Raw genomic sequence first — 8224 nt, forward strand, 5'->3', positions numbered from 1 at the left:
CAAGTCCTGTTTATGTTCATAGCTCACTAGTGGAACACGGGAGCAGGAACGGAGCAGGCAGGAAGGCTGGAACGGAGTCAGGAACAAGCAGGATCAGCAACTAGAAGCCAAGGTGAGGTAAAGAGGGCTGAGACAGCCTATATATAGGCTCCTGGTGATGACGTGGGATTTGGGGCCGGGCCGAAGTTTCCTGCCGCGGCCCCTTTAAGTCCTGGACAGACGTGCACACGCGCGCCTAGGGGGTGGAGCTGCCTGAAGCTGCCGGCGGCGTCTCCCTCATGGGGAGAACGCTTTGAGAAGGCCCCGATGTGGCCTGGACCAGGATGGAGCAGACTGCGGAGAGGAAGGCAAACCTGATGATAAGGGGGGATTCCCAACACTTATGTACCCATGATACCTGCAATTTATATGCCCAGACTGAGGGAACTGTCAATGGGGATGTCCATTTGTTTAAAATGAAACTGCAAAATGTGACGAATAAGGCTAATTTGTTTCATTCAGGGGGTCTTGAAATTAATTGGGGGCCCCTCCCCTGAATGAAACAAACCTTATTCATTCATTTCATTTTCAATTAATGATTTGGGTCTAGGTCTAGTCCCAAAGCTGGGGCCTCGCCTAGGGCATAGGTCGAGGCCAAAAGCAGGGGCTGTGGTCTATGCCCAGCTGCGACGCCGGCACCTCAGTCTAGGCCCAAAGACAGGGACTCTTCTAGGGCATAGGCTGAGGTCCAAAGCAGGGTGCTGTGGCCTAGGCTCGAGTGTGATGCAGGAGTCTTGACGGAGGCACGAGCTAATGCCGGGGCCTTGGCCGAGATCCCAGAAAATTAATATAATAAAACAAAAACTTACCTGATCCATTGGGTATCCGGCAAAGGTTGGGTCCCGATGTTGGAGCCTCGGCTTAGGCCAGGGCCAACCCCAGGCCCAATTCACTAGTCTGGCCCAGAGGCCAGGTCCTGATACTGCGACCCAATCTGGAGGCCGGGTCCTGACGACTGAACCCAGGCCTGATGCCGCAGCCTGGACCACGGCCCAACACCAAGACCTGGCCAGGAGGCTGGCATCTAATGCCTGGACCTTGGCACAGGGTCAAGCCCAGGCCTCGGAGCTCCTCTTCAGGTGTCCTCTTCTTTCTTCGACACGCAAGCCAAAGCCTGAAGAGGAGCTAAATAGGAGCTCTGAGGCTTGGGTCGGGTCACAGCATCAGGCCTGGGTCTGGGTCAAGGTCCCAGTGTTGGGACCCAGCCTCCTGGTTGGGTCGTGGCATCGGTCAGGGATCCAGGCTTAGACCCCGGCATCGGAACCTGGCTTCCGGGTCTGGTTGCAGTGCAGGCCGGAATCCGGATCGAGGTCCTAGTGTTGGGGACCCAGCCTCCGAGTTGAGTTGCAGCATCAGGCCTGGGTCCAGGCTGAAGCCCCAGCATTGGGGCCTGGCCTCTAGGTTTGGTCACAGCATTGGGCCTGGATTCAGGCTGAGGTTCCTGTGTTGGGACCTGGCCTCTGGACTGGGCCATAGCATCGACCCTGGTCCAGGCACTGGCCTAGGCTGAGGCCTGGCTATCGGGCCTAGGGATAGGCCGAAGCCTTGACATACCCTAATGCCAAGTCTTCAGCCTAGTCCGAGATGGTGATCCCCCCTCCCACTGGGTAAGTGGGGGCCAGGGGGATCCTAGCGCCGGTGTTTTTCCGAGAGGATGGGAGAGAGGGCTCATTTTTGTTTTTTGGCCATTTGGGGTTTTTTATTTAATTGCTTGATTCATTTTTTTTTCACACAAATGAAATGAATCAAGCAATCCATGAACCAAAATTCATGGGGAAAAAAACTCCCAAAAATGAACTGAAAAACAAAAATGATTTTTTTTTCCCTGCTCGTCAATAACTGAGTATTAGTGGAATGTAATTGACATTCAGTGGAGTGCAACTTTAGAATAATTGCTAGGGAACAAGGCGCACTTGAATACAATAATTTGTAAATTAAAACAACTGTTTTAAATCGCCTTCTAAACTCAATCGGTAGTCAATTTAGGCTGTGCATAACTGGTGTAATATGCTCTGTACAAGCTACTCCTGACAACATGTAAGCAGCAGCATGCTGGATCATTTGCAAGACCTTTAAGCTTTTTTGAGATAGACTATTACAACAGTCTAACTGCCCGTATAACAAGGCTTGTAGAACTGATCTAAATAAATCACCAAGCAACAGCCTTTTAAATGGCTTCTGTAGTTTCATTTTAAAATAAGCTAGCTTGATTATTTGTTTTATATGATTGTTTAAAGAGAGATTCGAGTCAAATAAAACCCCCAAGTTTTGGGCTACACTGAACATCAGAAATTGCAAAACTTGATAATCTGTAGTAGACAGTAATCAGCTGTCTTCTTTCCTATCCACGCAATAGAGGTTTTAGAGACATTACATATATGTTCTGTCAACCATATCTCTACTGATTGCATACAGGTTTCAAACAAAACTTTATAGTCGTTACCGTAATAGGTGGGAATGCAAAATACACATCAGCGTAGATAAAGAACAAAAAACACCTAACCTGCATAACTTCACACATTGGCTGCCAATATAATGTTAAACAGAACCAGCACTAATATTGAGCCCTGCAGGACACCAGATGTAATCAGAATCTAGCCTGATGAGTCAAAACTCATATGGACACTCTTGTCTATCAATTAGATGTGACTGAAATCATGATATAACTGTCCCATCCAGGCCTAATTGAGAGAGCCTAGTCAGAAATATCCCATGATAAAGCTCTTTAGTGCCATGATTTACAATCTAAATTTATAAACCCGAACAATATAACATGAAAAAATTATGAATTCAAAAAAGACCTGTTATATGGATGTCAATTGTCTGAGTGTACCTTCATACGATGCTGTAAAACATGCAGCTATCGTGACTGTGAAGCCTGTGTATAGGCTTTAAAAATCATTAGGTACCCCAGTGTTGGAATGCGAACTTTTGTAGTGCTCACTGTCCACTGTGCAATTGTTGCTTAAATGATCACGTGGATACTGTTGCAATATTCACTTATCTCAAATTTGTAGTCGGTCTTGCCTCAGCCGACATCCTGATGTTTCGGAGGCTGGCTCCTTCTTCAAGGGATGGATGTGCACAAGAGAGACCCGTATTCCAGTGAAACATTAGATGTTGTGACAGTGAATTTGATTACTGTGCCAGCAATGTAATGCTCCCACAACTCTGTGCTGGCCAGCACAGAGTCGTGGGAGCAGCCGCCTGTCTTTCACGGAGCTTCACGGACCGCTAAACAAACTTAACAAGTTGAACATTGCTGGCACAGTAATCAAATTCACTGTCACAACATCTAATGTTTCACTGGAATACGGGTCTCTCTTGCGCACATCCAGCCCTTGAAGAAGGAGCCAGCCTCCGAAACATCAGGATGTCGGCTGAGGCAAGACCGACTACAAATTTGAGATAAGTGAATATTGCAACAGTATCCACGTGATCATTTAAGCAACAATTGCACAGTGGACAGTGAGCACTACAAAAGTTCGCATTCCAACACTGGGGTACCTAATGATTTTTAAAGCCTATACACAGGCTTCACAGTCACGATAGCTGCATGTTTTACAGCATCGTATGAAGCTACACTCAGACAATTGACATCCATATAACAGGTCTTTTTTGAATTCATGATTTACAATCTGACATCTTTCCCTCAAAGTAGCAACAATTCAGTTTGATGTAGATACTGTGCGCTCTTGGATAAATGCAGCTGACCATTTTCATTCACATTTCAACTTTTACATGTCTACCTAAACCCTAGACTAATATGTACTGCCTAACCATATTTGTATTTCATAAACATCTCTATTGGCATGATCATTCTTTGTGTAGCAGAGTAAATCAGATTTCAGTCAGGTCAGGTCCTTTGAAGGAAAAAGTGTGCAGAGGATAAGTGGGCCTGTGAGTATTTTCCTATTCCTAGCAATAGAAGCTGTTTTGTATCATTTAGATATAGTTATGGTTTGCTCTTTAGCGATTTGAGACAATTAGCATGAGAATGCTAGTTTGCTGGAAAAGTATACCAGCCATTCTCCTTTACTAAGGTGAATGAAAGCTCTTAAGGCTGTAGTGCACACTTTTTCCTTCCCAGGCAAGGCTAAACTTGTGATCGTTAGATGACCAGATTGCAGCAAAATCCTATATTTTATTAGCCCTGAATCATATAGTAATATGAACTAACAAATACATCATACATAATGTGAAAGCGTCAAAAAACTCAGCTGGATGTTTTATTGTAGCTACTACCTTATTGATCATAGCTACTGTCACAGAGAGGGGAGGTTTATTATGAGGGCTAAACCTGTGAAGGAAGCAGGAAGCTATGGAGCTTGGCTTGCTAAAACATGGGAAATAAACCGAATGACCACAGATTGTGTCAAAGCTGATACATAAGATTCTAACCAGTATGTGGGGAAAACCTAAAGCTTTGTTTGGGTGCAGCCAGAGCAGTTTGCTAGAACTTTATTTCCTCTGTCAGATTGTACTTGTACATTTTTATGTGATTGAGGTTGTTCAGCATCACAAGTATTTTTTTTTTTCCTGAGCAGTGAACACTTTTTCAAGACAATCTTTAGTAAAGGGCAATGCCTGGTATACTTTTCCAGCAAACTAGCATTCCCATGCTAATTGTCTCAAAGCGCTACAGAGCAACCCAAGAACTACATCTAAGTGATAAAAACAGCTTCTTATTGCTAGAAATAGATAAATACTCACAGGCCCACTAAAACATGAAACACTTACCCTCTCTCTCTCTGCAGTCTCAAGTTTCTCCCAAGCTTGTTGGATCAGACCGGGCTTCCTCCTCCGGAGCTGCCTAAATTTGGCTTTCAGCTCCTCTAAGTCCCTTGGGTTTGAGGTTTGCCTGGCAGAAACAGCATGGTATATAAACATTTTGAAATAGCCCATCACTGTTGGACACTGAAAACAATTCTTAAACACCTATTTACATAAACTTTGTTTAGCTAAGTTAAATGTTCAGCTTGATTATACCACAACTCAATTAACAGATCAATGCAGTTTACATGTAAAACAAACATGTACGTTGTTCTCCTCCACCAGATAGCGCATGACTCTTCACCCCTCCTCTAAGCTCCGTCGAACATAAACACATTGTAAGGTCTCCTGGAGTGCTACCGCTCAGAAAGCAAGATCGTTTTGTATTTCTACAGGCACATAAAGTAAAATTTTATACCCCTATCGACCACCATACCTGATCTTCAGGCCAAGCTCACTCTGGCACACTCCAAAGGCCTATGCTCATCTGCAAGTGAGAGCTGTGTCACGTGAATGTCAAAAGTACATCTCAGCAACCATCTGCCACAGGATACATGTTTGGCCAGGCCATGACTAAACTGTGATTACTCAGTTCCCCATCATCACCATTGTGCCGTCCCCTGATTGCACAGCTCCTAACATGGGAGCCACTCCCACCCCCATCTCTAAAGTTAGCAAGCCCATTAGGATGGAGGCAAAATGGTTGTAAGCCCTGTAGTTCAGCTCCGCTACAAGTGATACTCCACCTTTCTACACAGTTTAATACAAGTACCCCAGATGCATATGATTCTTACTTATTGAAGACCCACCTTATTTTTTTCCAGGCAGCTATCCTGGCCAAAATGTTCCCTCTACTGGGACTTAGCAGCAGCCTGGCCAGAAGTTCCTTTAGTTCCTCCAAAAAATTTGGTTTTTCACTGCAGGCAACTATTTTGGAACATGAAAACATATCCAGTAGAGGACATACTTCCCTATCATGGCCGTACTGCAGGACAACAAATTTATGCAACTAAGGGGGTCATTTTCCAAAGTGATCGCAAATGATCACTAAATGGGGGGCGGAGTCGAGGCGGCGTCAGGACCGGAACTGGAGGAATCGGGGCGGCACCGGGACAGATGCCTCAAAGACATTGCGGACAGCGAAAAGGTAAGAACCCTTTTCGCTGCCAATTTCGCGCCCAATAGCACCACCTTTTATGATGGCGCTATTGGGTGTGAAAGCCAGCAGCGATCGCAATGCAGATGTGCGATTGCTGCAGCTTTCGCAGGCCTGGACCCCGCTTTGCCTCCCCGCCCCCCTGTATCGCGTGATTCAAAGAGCCCGGCGGTATTAGTGAATCCAGGCCTAAGTGGCAATTTTATATCTATAAACAGATAACTCAGTTGTCCAGCTAAGTGCCAATATTGAATATACAGATGGATAACTAAATAGTCTGGCTATATGGCAATATTTGGATACAAGGTTAGCTGTCTATAGTTCTAGCCAGCCACAGCCAGATATTTAAAGTTATCTGCACAAGTTTTTGATATTTGAAAATTCTAGCTCTTTTTGTTTGTTTACATTTAGCTGGCTAGGTTACCACTAGCTGGCTTACTGAACATCGACCTCTCTCTCTTAGAGCACGAAAGAGATTTTGTATTTTTAACCAGTCTCTAGCTACAGTAAACAGAATTTGAAATAGGAGCTGAAAGGAAAGAATTCTATTTCAGCTAGAACTCTTAGTGGTTTTAGTTTTAAGGATGTTTCAGTTGAAAAGAATGGCATATTTTAGTTGAATTGTGGTTATTTTCAAAATATGATGTTTGTGTTTGTAATATACAAAATATCTCCTTGCCCTTTTCTCCTTGTGATCCTTGCCTGCTTTTTATACTGTATAGTCTTTGTGGGTTCTGCATGTGGTCAAAAACACTACAGTAGTGCAACTAATTTTAGCTTTAAGCACAGATGATTCTGCAAGATAACAAAAGGAGTTTCAGATGCAGTTATCTAAAGTGTTATCCTACCCTCAGCTCAATACAGGTGAAAGTGAAAGAGCAAGCTAATTATCTAGAGCTGTAGTTTGGTCTTTTTCTCTTCCTGTTCTAAGGAGGGACTGCCTTAAATTTAGTTCTTTCTTGAACTCTGGAAATACTTTATTGCTGTTTACCCTGAGTGTTCAGTGGACTAAGCAAGTGATATAATTTCATTATAGCATTCTGCTATTACAAATTGATAAATTGTTTTTAAGGCACTAAATAGCTTGGTGTCAGACATTTTCCCCACTTCAAATTCCTCAATTGCACAGGATTTTTTTTCTCCATCAGTTTCATTGTCTTAAGATCTATTTCAAGCATAAGAGTTTTGAGCCCTGGAAAGCCCTGAGAAAAGGTCAACCTGTGGCTTCAATTTGTCTATGGGTTTCATTGACATTGTCAGATAAGTAATTTTTTAACATTTTGGGCATTTGGGTGTGTTCAGTAATTTTTAAATATATTTTTTACATACATTTTTTCTGGAGTTGTTTCACACGTCAGTGGTGGGTGACACATTTTGGTGAGAGAGGTAACGATGGTGGGGCCACTTGGCAATAGTGATCATAATATGATCAAATTTAAACTAATAACTGGAAGGGGGACAATAAGTAAATCTATAGCTCTAACATTACATTTTCAAAAGGGAAACTTTGATAGAGATGTGAATTGGAACCGGAATCGGTTCTGATTCCGGTTCCGATTCACATCGTGGTTTTTCTTTTGGTCCGGCCTGATCGGGTTTTTTTTTTATCGGCTGCGCCCGAGGCGATAAACAAAAAACCCACCCCGACCCTTTAAAACTAATCCCTTAGCTTCCCCCACCCTCCCGACCCCCTTAAAAACTTTTTACAGGTACCTGGTGGTCCAGTGGGGGTCCCGGGAGCGATCTCCCGCTCTCGGGCCATCGGCTACCACTAATAAAAATGGCGCCGATGGCCTTTGCCCTTACCATGTGACAGGGTATCCGTGCCATTGGTAGCCGTGCCATTGGTAGCCGTCACATGGTAGGAGCACTGGATGGCCCGCGCCATTATTAAAGATGGTGCCAGCCATCCAGTGCTCTCTCCATGTGACAGGGGCCGGCCAATGGCATGGATACCCTGTCACATGGTAAGGGCAAAGGGCCATCGGCGCCATTTTGATTAATGGCAGCCGACGGCCTGGGAGCGAGAGATCACTCCCAGGACCCCCACTGGACCACCAGGTACCTGTAAAATGTTTTTTGGGGGGTCGGGAGGGTGGGGGAAGCTAAGGGATTAGTTTTAAAGGGTCAGGTGGATTTAGGGGTTATTTTTGTGTGCCGTTTTTCCCGCCCTCCCCCAAAACGATAAGAGAATCCCCCATGAACAATTTTGTGGGGTTTTCCTATCTGTTTCGGGGAGCCCCCGATTTCTGATGA

This window comes from Rhinatrema bivittatum, chromosome 3 (assembly GCF_901001135.1).
Source record: "Rhinatrema bivittatum chromosome 3, aRhiBiv1.1, whole genome shotgun sequence".
NCBI lineage: Eukaryota > Metazoa > Chordata > Amphibia > Gymnophiona > Rhinatrematidae > Rhinatrema > Rhinatrema bivittatum.